At 44.3% G+C, this 14,782-nt stretch overlaps 1 protein-coding gene across 1 annotated transcript in view; it reads right to left on the bottom strand.

The window, feature by feature from the left end:
• Window positions 1-6,022: 6,022 nt before the first annotated feature.
• LOC137345904 (carcinoembryonic antigen-related cell adhesion molecule 21-like) overlaps window positions 6,023-14,782 on the bottom strand; it is a 276,795-nt gene continuing 268,035 nt past the window's right edge. Inside the window, exon 9 of the mRNA XM_068009146.1 lies at window positions 6,023-6,106. The gene's annotated coding sequence lies outside the window, so the exon portion shown is untranslated. The remainder of the gene's footprint in view (window positions 6,107-14,782) is intronic.

Here is a 14,782-nt window from a genome sequence, read left to right as displayed (position 1 = left end):
CTGGAATCAAGGAACCTCCCAGTCTGTCTCACAGCTGGAATAAAGGAACCTCCCAGTCTGTCTCAGAGCTGGAATAAAGAAACCTCCCAGTCTGTCTCACAGCTGGAATAAAGGAACCTCCCAGTCTGTCTCACAGCTGGAATAAAGGAACCTCCCAGTCCGTCCCACAGCTGGAATAAAGGAACCTCCCAGTCTGTCTCACAGCTGGAATAAAGGAACCTCCCAGTCTGTCTCACAGCTGGAATAAAGGAACCTCCCATTCTGTCTGAGAGCTGGAATAAAGGAACCTCCCAGTCTGTCTCACAGCTGGAATAAAGGAACCTCCCTGTCTGTCTCACAGCTGGAATAAAGGAACATCCCAGTCTATCTCAGAGCTGGAATAAAGGAACCTCCCAGTCTGCCTCAGAGCTGGACGAAAGGAACCTCCCAGTCTGTCCCTCAGCTGGAATAAAGGAACCTCCCAGTCTGTCTCACAGCTGGAATAAAGGAACCTCCCAGTCTGTCTGACAGCTGGAATAAAGGAACCTCCCATTCCGTCACAGAGCTGGAATAAAGGAACCTCCCAGTCTATCTCACAGCTTGAATAAAGGAACCTCCCAGTCTGACTCACAGCTGGAATAAAGGAACCTCCCAGTCTGTCCCACAGCTGGAATAAAGGAACCTCCCAGTCTGTCTCACAGCTGGAATAAAGGAACCTCCCAGTCTGTCGCACAGCTGGAATAAAGGAACCTCCCAGTCTGTCTCAGAGCTGGAATAAAGGAACCTCCCAGTCTGTCTCACAGCTGGAATAAAGGAACCTCCCAGTCTCTCCCACAGCTGGAATCAAGGAACCTCCCAGTCCGTCTCAGAGCTGGAATCAAGGAACCTCCCAGTCTGTCTCACAGCTGGAATAAAGGAACCTCCCAGTCTGTCTCAGAGCTGGAATAAAGGAACCTCCCAGTCTGTCTCACAGCTGGAATAAAGGAACCTCCCAGTCTGTCTCACAGCTGGAATAAAGGAACCTCCCAGTCCGTCCCACAGCTGGAATAAAGGAACCTCCCAGTCTGTCTCACAGCTGGAATAAAGGAACCTCCCAGTCTGTCTCACAGCTGGAATAAAGGAACCTCCCATTCTGTCTGAGAGCTGGAATAAAGGAACCTCCCAGTCTGTCTCAGAGCTGGAATAAAGGAACCTCCCATTCTATCTCTGAGCAGGGATAAAGGAACCTCCCTGTCTGTCTCACAGCTGGAATAAAGGAACATCCCAGTCTATCTCAGAGCTGGAATAAAGGAACCTCCCTGTCTGTCTCACAGCTGGAATAAAGGAACCTCCCATTCCGTCACAGAGCTGGAATAAAGGAACCTCCCAGTCTATCTCACAGCTTGAATAAAGGAACCTCCCAGTCTGACTCACAGCTGGAATAAAGGAACCTCCCAGTCTGACTCACAGCTGGAATAAAGGAACCTCCCAGTCTGTCTCACAGCTGGAATAAAGGAACCTCCCAGTCTGTCGCACAGCTGGAATAAAGGAACCTCCCAGTCTGTCTCAGAGCTGGAATAAAGGAACCTCCCAGTCTGTCTCACTGCTGGAATAAAGGAACCTCTCAGTCTGTCTCACTGCTGGATTAAAGGAACCTCCCAGTCTGTCTCACAGCTGGAATAAAGGAACATCCCATTCCGTCACAGAGCTGGAATAAAGGAACCTCCCAGTCTGTCTCACAGCTGGAATAAAGGAACCTCCCAGCCTGTCTCAGAGCTGGATTGAAGGAACCTCCCAGTCTGTCTCACAGCTGGAATAAAGGAACCTCCCAGTCTGTCTCACAGCTGGAATAAAGGAACCTCCCAGTCTGTCTCAGAGCTGGAATAAAGGAACCTCCCAGTCTGTCTCACAGCTGGAATAAAGGAACCTCCCAGTCTGTCTCAGAGCTGGAATAAAGGAACCTCCCAGTCTGTCTCACAGCTGGAATAAAGGAACCTCCCTGACTGCCTCAAAGCTGGAATAATGGAGCCTCCCAGTCTGTTCAAAAAAGGTCTAAAAGGAAAAGCGTGATGTGGGGTTGCAGTACGAGTTGGAGAAGATATTGTCGTGTTGGAAAGAGGCAATATCCTTGAAGCGACATGGTCAGAATCCATTTGCTTTCAGTTGCAAAGTAAAAGGTGATGATGACGCTGCTGGGGGATAGGTAAGATAGATTGAATAGATAGATAGATAGATAGATTATATCGATCGATTGGATAGATAGATAGATTTGATAGTTAGGTCAATGAATCGATCAATCTTCTGGGATATCACAGAAATGTGGAAGAACTCTAGTGTGGTGATATTGGGGAACTTTAATTCCCCAAATATTGATTGGGATAATGTTAGAGTAAAGGGTAAGGAGAAGAAGGAATTTTTAAAAATGGATTCAGTATGTTGTCAGCCCAACTAGAAAGGAGGCATTGCTGGATCTGGTGCTGGGGAATGAGGTGGACCAAGTGGACCAAGTGTCTGTGGGGAAGCACTTGAGTGATCATCATATCATAAGGTTTCAACTAGTCATGTAGAAAAGCAAGGAAGAAAATAAGGTAGACTGTCTAGATTGGAAGGAGGCTAATTTCAATGCGATGAGAAGGGATCTATCCAGGGGAGAATGGAACCAAAGACAGACAGGAAGAGCTGTATCAGAATAATGGGTTATCTTTAAGGAAGAGATGTTTCAGTTGCAGGCTAGGAACATTCCAACAAGGGTGAAATGTAGGGAAACCAATAACAGGGCCCCTTGGATGACAAGGGAAATTGAGATGATAATGAAACAAAAAAGGTGTATGATGTATGTAAGGTGAATACTTCAAGTAAAGACCAGGCCAAATTCAATAAGTTGAGAGGGGAGGTGAAGAGGAAAATAAGACTGGCAAAGAAAAAATATGAAAATAGAATGGCATTCAACATAATTGGGAACCCAAAAATCTACCAGCATGTAATATTAAACGGGTAGTACGGGGAGGAGTGGGGCCTATTAGGGGCAAAAAGGGTAATATATGCTTAGAGTCACACAGCAAGGCTAGAATACTTAATGAGTACTTTGTATCAGTGTTAACTAAGGACTGGGAATCTCACAAAATATCAGTAGAAGCAGCAAGAGGAGGCAATGGAGAGGGCAAAAATTGAAAGGGTGAAGGTACGGGGAAGGCTGGATATGCTTGGGGTAGATAATTCACCTGGTCCAGATGGTTTTCACCCCAGGTTGTTAAAGGAAGTGAGGATGGAGATAGTGGAATGACTTGCCATAACATTTAATCTTCCCTGGATAAAGGAGGTTCCAGAGGATTGGAGAGTGGCAAACATGACACCCTTATTCAAGAAAGGGTGCAAGGACATTCCTAGCAACTACAGACCAGTTAGTTTAACATCAGTGGTGGGTAAAGTTTTAGAAACAATAATAGGGAAGAAACCAGAGACTTGGAGAAGTTTGAGTTAATTAAGGATAGCCAGCATGGATTTTAAAAGCAGATCATGCTTGACTAATTTAATTGAATTTTTGATGAGCTAATAGAGAAGGTTGATGAAGGAAATGTGCTGGATGTTGTTTACATGGATTTTAGGAAGGTGTTTGATAAGGTACCACATAAAAGGCTGTTTAAAATTAGAAACGTAGCAAATAGGAGCAGGAGTAGGCCAGTCGGCCCTTCGGGCCTGCTCTGCCATTCAAAAAAGATCATGGCTGATCGTTTAATTCAGTACCCTGCTCCCATAAAACAAAATTCAGGCTCATGGAATAGGAGGGTCAGTGTCCAATGGGATAAAAAAATTAGCTTCAGGACAGAAAACAGCGAGTAGCAGTAAATAAAAACAGAAAGCTGAAAATACCCAGCAGGTCAGGCAGCATCTGCGGAGATAGAAGCAGAGTTAATGTTTCAAGTCGGTGACCTTTCTGTTTTTATTTCCGATTTCCAGCATCTGCAGTATTTTGCTTTTATATTAGAGTCGTAGTAAATGGTTTTCAGACTGGAGAATGGCAGACAGTGATGTCCCCCAAGGGTCAGTGCTGGGAGTACTGTTTTTTTTTTGCTATATATAAATGAATTGGATCTTGGAATACAGAGTAGAATCTCAAAATTTGCCAATGTCCCCAAACTTGGATATGTGGTAAACAGAGAGGACGATATGAACCACCTGCAACATGACCTGGATAGGCTCGCAGAATGGGCAGAGAGGTGGCAGATGGAACTTAATGCTGACAAGTGTGAGGTGAAGCATTTTGGCAGAAGGAATAGGAAGAGGCAACATATACTTAATGGCACAGTTCGAAGAGTGTTCAGGAACAGAGGGATCTGGGGGTGCATGTGTATCGATCTTTGAAGGTGACGGAATATATTGAGAGAGTGGTTAGTATGTTCAGACTGGCCAAGAGAGTGTGGGAAAATGGCGCACTGACACGGAACACAAAAGTCCGAGTGTATCAGGCCTGTGTCCTCAGTACCTTGCTCTACGGCAGCGAGGCCTGGACAACGTATGCCAGCCAAGAGCGACGTCTCAATTCATTCCATCTTCGCTGCCTTCGGAGAATACTTGGCATCAGGTGGCAGGACTATATCTCCAACACAGAAGTCCTTGAAGCGGCCAACATCCCCAGCTTATACACACTACTGAGTCAGCGGCGCTTGAGATGGCTTGGCCATGTGAGCCGCATGGAAGATGGCAGGATCCCCAAAGACACATTGTACAGCGAGCTCGCCACTGGTATCAGACCCACCGGCCGTCCATGTCTCCGTTATAAAGACGTCTGCAAACGCGACATGAAATCGTGTGACATTGATCACAAGTCGTGGGAGTCAGTTGCCAGCATTCGCCAGAGCTGGCGGGCAGCCATAAAGACAGGGCTAAATTGTGGCGAGTCGAAGAGACTTAGTAGTTGGCAGGAAAAAAGACAGAGGCGCAAGGGGAGAGCCAACTGTGCAACAGCCCCAACAAACAAATTTCTCTGCAGCACCTGTGGAAGAGCCTGTCACTCCAGAATTGGCCTTTATAGCCACTCCAGGCGCTGCTTCACAAACCACTGACCACCTCCAGGCGCGTATCCATTGTCTCTCGAGATAAGGAGGCCCAAAAGAAAGAAGGTTAGTAAAGCATATGGGATCTTGGGCTTCATAAATAGAGACATTGAGTACAAAAGCAGGGAAGTTATGTTGATCCTTTATAAAACTCTGGTTAGGCAGTGTCCCGTTCCAGTCACCACATTTTAGGAAGGATGTGAGGGTCCTTGAGATAGTGCAGAGGAGATTTACCAGAATGGTTCCAATGATGGGAGATTTTAATTACATGCATAGGTTGGAAAAACTGGTGTCGTTCTCTTTAGAATAAAGAAGGTTGAGGGGAGATTTAATAGCAGTGTACAAGATTATGACAGGTTTAGATAAGGAAAACTGTTGCCATTAACTCATGGCACAAGGAATGGTGACACAGATGGAAGAGTTTGGGAAAGAGATGGGCGAGTCACAGGGAATGAGAAGAAAAACCTTTTAATGCAGTAGGTGGCAATGAGCTGGAACTCGCTGCCTAAGAGGATGGTGGAAGCGGAGACAATTAATGACTTCACAAGGAAATTGGATGGCCACTTCGAGGAAACAGGGATACAGGGATCGAGCAGTGGAGTGGGACAAAGTGGATAGCTCCATGCAGAGCTGGCATGGACCTGATGGGTCGAATGGCCTCCTTTTGTGCGTAAATGACTCTATCACACAAGATCCCTCTTTAATTCCTGGTTCCTCCATTAAGGTAAGCATGCTCAAACAATCCCAATATTTCAATCTCAAGGATCGAGTGAGAAACTGTTAGACAGAAAGCAGAGACACATCATAATTAAAGACACCATAAAACAACTGACTGCAATAATTCTATCTTTATTTTCCAGGATAAAAGAAAGATAATGAACATTGGGTGAACAATTGGTATAAAGGCTCCTATATTTCTGTTCCTAATTCCTGTCATCCACTTCAAGAAGTCAAAGACAAGCATCGCAGTGCAGTGGAAATAATGGAGCTCTTCAGAAATGTGAAGATGTCGAAGCTCCAGAAAAGACCTGAGTGAGTATATAATCCATTCCCGTGTATAAAGGGCAGAAGACTGTATTTAATCACAAGACATCCTGGAACACACAGGGGAAATAAAAGAGACTGAGCATTAATGAAATGGAAATCAAATAGTGACAAAGTTAAAGAAAAAATTAACTGCATCGGCAACACACTCACCATACCAAAAACACACTCACTACATCAGCACAGTCAGTATATTATCAACACACTATTATTTTATCATGTAATGTTCTGCCCTGATACATTACCTTGTAATATTATTATTTAAGAATTAAGTCCTTTTAAGAACTCAGTATGCTAATGACCTAAATACCAGGATGTAGTCATGTGACTAGCAATTGTAGTCACTATATATAGCAACACCCTGGACAAAGGTTCTGTATATAGTTTGCTTTGTATTGTATGTACTAGTTTAGCTGTGATAAACCTTCAGAGATCTTCGAGGAACTGGAATCCACATACCTCATTGTGTTGCTTCAGATAACACCAAGAAACTCATGATATTAGAATTAGAACATTACAGCGCAGTACAGGCCCTTCGGCCCTCGATGTTGCGCCGACCTGTGAAACCATCTGACCTACACTATTCCATTTACATCCATATGTCTATCCAATGACCACTTAAATGCCCTGAAAGTTGGCGAGTCTACTACTGTTGCAGGCAGGGCGTTCCACGCCCCTACTGCTCTCTGAGTAAAGAAACTACCTCTGACATCTGTCCTATATCTATCACCCCTCAATTTAAAGCTATGTCCCCTCGTGTTTGCCATCACCATCCGAGGAAAAAGACTCTCACTATCCACCCTATCCAACCCTCTGATTATCTTATATGTCTCTATTAAGTCACCTCTCCTCCTCCTTCTCTCCAACGAAAACAACCTCAAGTCCCTCAGCCTTTCCTCGTAAGACCTTCCCTCCATACCAGGCAACATCCTAGTAAATCTCCTCTGCACCACAGCGGTGGTGAATAGACAAGGTATAAGCTTGAAGACCGTGGGTTAAACAGCAAACAAAAATTAAAAGCAGTACAGAAAATAGAAGAGAAGCAACAAGTGAAGAAACTTTAAAACAAATACCTGAAAAGGGTGAAAGAAAGCTTAGAATGCTGAGAAAGGTTCCATAGAATGGAAGCATTGCTGAAAAGTAAGCGATTGGGTGAGTCATTGTGCCGACGATCGAGAAATCCCTGTTAAAAAAGAAACAAAAAAAAGCCTTTGAAGAGTTTTAAAAAATTTATTTTCTAAAGGCTCTGTGTGAGTGAGAAAAAAAAGGAGAAAATGCTGAAAAGCACGCAAACTAACAAAAAGTCCAGTTGTGAACAAAAAGCGTGGGAAAATCCTGAATCCATTAAAGCAGTCAGCCTGAAAATTATTAAACCAATCAAGTGTGAAGATAAATAAACTCTAGCAAAAAAAAAGCAAAGGAGAAAACTCTTGAACTGCCTATTAAACAGCTGTGTAAACATACAAGTAAAGTGCTGAAAGAGAAAGAGACAGAATAGTCAAGCACCTGTTACACTCCATCAAAGCAGCTCGCCTGAAAAAAACAAATTTCTTAAAGGCAGAACAGTGCAGAGCTAATAGAACAAGTTTTAAAACAATTTTTAAGCCACAAATAGAAAAGTCATAATAAGTATAGTGCTGAAGGCACACAAAGCGCTGAACAAAGTTAAATGTAGAAAGAAAGCAAAAGAATAGCAGAAAGATGGATATCAAATTTCCCAGCACAAACTGGAAAGCCATTGATCTCCTATCTGAGTTCAACCTTTTAAACAAAGAATGCAGTTATGCCTCATAGACCAAGTGGTTGCAGAACCAGAGAATCAGAATATGAAAATATTGATAGCAGTTGGAAATGAGAGGTTACACAGAGTCAACACCTCTAGCTTATCTGAAGAAGACCAGAAAGATCCTGCGAAGATATGGAAAGTGCTAGAAGATCAGCTTTGGCTAAGAGTGAGTTCTAGAATTCATCACCTGGAATTGATGTTCTACAGGCAACGGCACAAGAATTAATAAATCAGTTCATCAGCAGATGCAATAGTAAGGGCAACAAATGCAATATTTCAGAAATTGAGCTGTCGGAGCGAATAATGGAGCTGGTGATTGTCTCAACACCTACTGAAGCATTTCAAAAATGCGTCTTGGGGAAAATGAAAGGTCACAGCATTGATGTGCTGCTAGAAGATGGCAGGAAATACAAAGCCATTTGTTGCTGGACAACAGCATCTTCAAGCACTAGGTGCAGCTAACAGTATCAGCACGGTAACCAGGTCACAAAAAGCAAGCAAGCTGTGTGTATGAAGTTACCCTGCATTTCAAGACCTGTGAAAGATGTGCCGTGCACCAGGCCCACCTGTGCAAGAAACCTGGCTCCAAAGATGCAGCCAGAAGTCACAATAGGACACAAACAAACAGAAGACAGGTGCAGCAACAGGACAACAGCAGCAAAGAGAGCGCCAGAGAGCTGTGTAAATGCAAGCCAATACACAAAGTCCACAGCGAAATAGGCCTGAGACAAGACTCAGAGTGGAGAGATTCTCAGCCAGAAGATGAGCAGGTGTTTCATATTGTGACCCTGACACATTGTGTTGATGAAGTCAAACAACTGGAAGCTTTTTCTGCTATGCATATCATGTGCCCAAAGAAAGTTGGCAAACACACACTAAAGTTGACACGGGAGCTAGTCCAAATATCCTACCAGTCCGAATCCTGAAGGATATGTACCGGGTTGTTGGAAATTAATGATACGACCAACAACTGCAAATTTAACTGCATACAATGGGTCACCCATCCCTTACAATGGCACACTAATAATGCAATGCAGCCCTGGCAGGTCAGGATGGAAACCACAAATATTTTACCTGGTAGACACGAGCAGACCAGCAGTGGTAGGACTACCAGCGTGTAAGGACCTCAACACCATGGTACCAATTTCAGCAGAAAAGACCAAGGGTACCCGCATTGGGCCAGTCCAGGACTTACAGCAAATGTATCCAGACAGGTTCAACACGATAGGAGATTTCAAAGGTGATGCTGCACTGCACCTCAGAAAGGATGCAATTCCGTCAATTGACCCTCCCAGAAACTGCAGCGTGCACAGACAAGAAATGCTTAAGCATGAGTTGGATGACATGGAACACATTATCTGTCGTGTACATCATAACACAGACTATAATAAAAGCAAAATACTGCGGATGCTGGAAATCTGAAACAAAAACAAGAAATGCTGGATTCACTCAGCAGGTCTGGCAGCATCTGTGGAAAGAGAAGCAGAGTTAACGTTTCGGGTCAGTGACCCTTCTTCGGAACTGACAAATATTAGAAAAGTCACAGATTATAAACAAGTGAGGTGGGGGTTGGGCAAGAGATAACAAAGGAGAAGGTGCAGATTGGACCAGGCCACATAGCTGACCAAAAGGTCACGGAGCAAAGGCAAACAATATGTTAATGGTGTTTTGAAAGACAAAGCATTAGTGCAGATTAGGTGTGAATATACTGAATATAGAACATCAGCAAGTGCAAACCTGAAGAAAAACAACCTGAAAAAAAACAGTGGGTAAGCAAACTGAACAAACTAAGATGAAATGAAATAAATGCAAAAAATGTAAAAAGGAATGCAAAAAAAAGGAAGAAAAAATAACTAAAAATGACTAAAAATGAAAGTAAAGTGGGGGGCTGTCATGCTCTGAAATTATTGAACTCAATGTTCAGTCCGGCAGGCTGTAGTGTGCCTAATCGGTAGATGAGATGCTGTTCCTCGAGCTTGCGTTGATGTTCACTGGAACACTGCAGCAATCCCAGGACAGAGATGTGAGCATGAGAGCAGGGGGGAGTGTTGAAATGGCAAGCAACCGGAAGCTCAGGGTCCTGCTTGCGGACTGAGCGGAGATGTTCCGCAAAGCGGTCACCCAGTCTGCGCTTGGTCTCCCCAATGTAGAGGAGACCACACTGTGAGCAGCGAATACAGTATACTACATTGAAAGAAGTACAAGTAAATCGCTGCTTCACCTGAAAGGAGTGTTTGGGGCCTGGGATAGTGAGGAGAGAGGAGGTAAATGGGCAGGTGTTACACCTCCTGCGATTGCAAGGGAAGGTGCCCTGGGACGGGGACGAGGTGGTGGGGGTAATGGAGGAGTGGACCAGGGTGTCCTTTTTCCTCAACCGAGGATTTCCCCCCACTGTGGTTGACAGGGCCCTCAACCGTGTCCGACCCATTCCCCGCACCTCTACCCTCACCCCTTCCCCTCCCTCCCAGAACCGTGACAGGGTTCCCCTTGTCCTCACTTTTCATCCCACCAGCCTCCATATCCAAAGGATCATCCTCCGCCATTTTCGCCACCTCCAGCGTGATGCCACTACCAGTCGCATCTTCCCCTCCCTTCCCCTGTCAGCATTCCGAAGGGATCGTTCCCTCCGCGACACCCTGGTCCACTCCTTTTTACATTTTTTGCATTTATTTCATTTCATCTTAGTTTGTTCAGTTTGCTTACCCACTGTTTTTTTTCAGGTTGTTTTTCTTCAGGTTTGCACTTGCTGATGTTCTATATTCAGTATATTCACACCTAATCTGTACTAATGCTTTGTCTTTCAAAACACCATTAACATATTGTTTGCCTTTGCTCCGTGACCTTTTGGTCAGCTATGTGGCCTGGTCCAATCTGCACCTTCTCCTTTGTTATCTCTTGCCCAACCCCCACCTCACTTGTTTATAATCTGTGACTTTTCTAATATTTGTCAGTTCCGAAGAAGGGTCACTGACCCGAAACGTTAACTCTGCTTCTCTTTCCACAGATGCTGCCAGACCTGCTGAGTGAATCCAGCATTTCTTGTTTTTGTTTCATAACACAGACTGTTAGCTCAGTTACATGCGTAATGAAGAAGGATGAAGCAATCAGGGTATGTCTAGATCAGAGGCATGTAAACCTCTCGCTAAAGAGATTCCCACAAGATTCCAACTCGAGAGGAATTGAATTCCGAGTTCGCAGGAGCCAGATTCTTCTGCAAGTTGGATGCTAAACATGGATACTGGTCGGTACACCTAGCTAAGGAATCTCAGGAAGTCACCACATTCAAAACACCATTTGAAAGATACTGCTTTCAGAGACTACCCTTCAGCTTATCATAGAAAGTTTAAGGCACAGAAAGAGGCCTTTTGGCCCATCATGTCAGTGCCTGCCGAAAAACAATCCACCTATTCTAATCCCACCTTCCAGCATTTGGTCCGTAGCCCTGCAGATTACGGCACTTGAGATGCATATCCAGACTCCTTTTGAATGAGTTGAGGGTTTCTGCCTCAACTACCCTTTCAGACAGTGAGTTCCAGACCATCACCACCCTCTGGGTAAAAATAGTTTTCCTCATCTCCCCTCTAATTTTTCTACCAATCACTTTAAATCTATGCCCCCTTGTCACTGACCTCTCTAAGGTGAATAGACCCTTTACCTCCACTCGATCCAGGCCCCTCAAAATTTTGTACATTTCAATCAGATCTCCCCTCAGCCTTCTCTGTTCCAAGGAGAACAACCCCAGCCTATCCAATCTTTCCTCATAGCTGCATTTTTCCAGTCCTGGCAACATCCTCGTAAATCTCCTCTGTACCCTCTCTAGTACAATTACATCCTTTCTGTAATGTGGTGACCAGAACTGCATCCAGTACTCCAGCTGTGGCCTAACCAATAAGTTATCTGGTTCCAGCATAACCTCCCTGCTCTTATATTCTATACCTCAGCTAATCAAGAAAAGGATTCCATATGCCTTCTTAACCACCTTATCGACCTGTCCTTCTACCTTCAGGGATCTGTAGACATTCACTCCAAGGTCCCTCACTTCCTCTACACTTCTCAGTATTTTCCCATTAATCGTGTATTCCTTTTCCTTGCTTGATCTTCCCAATTGAATCACCTCACACGTCTCCAAGTTAAATTCCATTTGCCACTTTTCTGCCCATCTGACCAGACCATCAATATCTTCCTGCAGCCTACAGCTATCCTCCTCGCTATCTACCACACGGCCAATCTTTGTGTCGTCTGTAAACTTCTTGATCATGCCCCCTACATTTACGTCCAAATCGTTAATATATACCACAAAAAGCAGGGACGCAGTACTGAGCCCTCCAGAACATCACTGCAAACAGCCCTCCAGTCGCTAAAACAGTCAACAATTACCCTTTGTTTCCTGCCACTGAGCTAATTTTGTATCCACCTTGCTACATTTCCCTGGATCCCATGGGCTTTTATTTTTTTTTTAACCAATCTGCCATGTGGGACTTTGTCAAAAGCCTTGCAGCCTTGCTAAAATCCATTATCTGTCAGTCAAAATCTGTTTCTGCAGCATATAGAGAGATTTATAGAAAACATGCCTGGATGTATATGCATTGCCGATGATATTGCGATAATGGGTAAAACCAAAGAGCAGGATCGAAATCTTCATTCACTGATGGCAGTAGTTCATTGCGAAGGGCTTGTTTTTAATAGCAAGAAATGCCAGGTGAATGTAAGTCAGATCAATTTCTTTGGCTTCATCTATTCGGGTTGCAGAATCTGTCCTGACCCAGGCAAAGTCGAAGATCTAAGGCATATGCCTACTCCGCATACAAAGATCTACAGAGATGCCTTGGATTTTTCATTTACTTGGCACCATTCCAAATGTTTCTGACAAAGCATCATCTGAGAGAGAGCTCTTAAATAAAGATGCACTATTTGTATGGCAGGAGGACAATCAGTATGTGTTTGACTCTCTCAAACAAACATTGTCAGCTGAAATCTGTACCCTGCAGTATTATAATCCAAGGAAGAAAACAATCCTGGAAGTCAACACCTCACAGAAAGGGTTAGGAGCATGCATCCTACAGGATGGCAGACCAATTACATTCAGATCCAAAAGTTTATCCTCAGTGCAGTCCACATAGAGTGTGAAACACTTGCTCTGGTGTTTGGGATTACCTGTTCAGTAAGTAGTTCAATGTGGAAACCGACTACAAACCACTGGAGATGATCTGGCGCAAACCATTGACAAGCGCACCACCTCGACTACAGCGGTTCTGAATGAAAATACAGGGTACGACTTTGACGTCTGCTACAAACCGGGTATTAAAATGGATACGCTGAGCAGATTGCCAAACCCGAACAAGAATGAAGAAATCCCACTGGATATACAAGTAGACAGCATGGAGATCGAGGTGGAAGATGTGCTCAAAATCAATTTACTGCATTTAGATCAACACAAATGTGACCAATTACAATCAGAAACAGCCAATGACCCACAACTGAAGGCACTGTGGACAGTCATCATAGAAGGATGGCCTGACACTGTGAAAAAGGTGCCAGAAACCTTCAGATGCTTTTGGCCTTATAGAGATGAACTTGGTATCTGGAAAGGCGTCACCCTCAAGGGGAAACAAGTGATTGCGCCCAAAGCTCTCCGACAGGACATCTTGTCACAATTTCATCAAGGCCATATGGGTATAGACTGGATCAACGGTGACATTGAAAAGTTAGTTAGGATGTGTGAGACACCAGTCACAACAATGCAAAGAACTTCTACACCCTCACGAGATTCCATCAGTCCCCTGGTCCAAAACTGCCACTGATCTATTGACCATGAACAGAGCTGACTTTATCTTAGTCACCGATTATTTCTCCAAATTGTCAGACATGTAAAAGACACTTCAATCGCAGTTGTTACAGACACATTGAGTGCCATATTCAGTCAATTCAATGCATCTAAAGAAATTATTTTGGACAATGGGTAGATCTTTGAGGGATATGTGCACCAAGTGAGGTATAAACCACGTGACATCCTCAACATATTACCCTAGATCTAATGGTCTTGCCGAGTGAATGGTTCACACAGTCAAATCACTTATCCTGAAGTGTAGGACAACAAAACATGTTCATGTTAAAATTAAAATAAAATACTGCAGATGCTGGAAATCTGAAACTAAAAACAAGAAATGCTGTAAATACTCAGCAGGTCTGGCAGCATCTGTGGAGAGAGAAGCAGAGTTAACATTTCAGGTCAGTGACCCTTCTTCAGAACTGATTTTCGTGTTGCTGTGCTCCACCTCAGAGCTACACCTATGGATATGGGTTTACCGTCACCAGTAGAGATCATGCTTGGCAGACAAGTTTAGTTTTAGTTTAGAGATACAGCACTGAAACAGGCCCTTCAGCCCACCGAGTCTGTGCCGACCATCAACCACCCATTTATACTAATCCCACGCTAATTCCATATTCCTACCACATCCCCACCTGTCCCTATATTTCCCTACCACCTACCTATACTAGGGGCAATTTCTAATGGCCAATTTACCTACCAAACTGCAAGTCTTTGGCATGTGGGAGGAAACCGGAGCACCCGGAGGAAACCCACGCAGACACAGGGAGAACTTGCAAACTCCACACAGGCAGCACCCAGAATTGAACCCGGGTCGCTGGAGCTGTGAGGCTGCGGTGCTAACCACTGCGCCACTGTGCCAAACCATCATCTGTCCAAATTCTCCGAGATGCAGGAGACACTGCTCAAAAAACAGGGGCGAATGAGGATGATGCATGGCCGACATACAGGGACGGAACTACCTCAGCTACATGTAGGACAAAAGGTCAGGGTCAAACACCCTACAATGAGAACATAGTTACCCACAGAGGTATCCAAAGTATGCAACGAGTCTAGGTCTTACAAGGTTGCAACATCTTGTGAAGCAGCGTTGAGGAAGAACTGAGGCCACTT

The sequence above is a fragment of the Heterodontus francisci genome, chromosome 29 (assembly GCF_036365525.1).
Source record: "Heterodontus francisci isolate sHetFra1 chromosome 29, sHetFra1.hap1, whole genome shotgun sequence".
NCBI lineage: Eukaryota > Metazoa > Chordata > Chondrichthyes > Heterodontiformes > Heterodontidae > Heterodontus > Heterodontus francisci.
The sequence above is the reverse complement of the archived record's forward strand: the minus strand, read 5'-3'. Positions and strand labels throughout refer to the sequence as shown.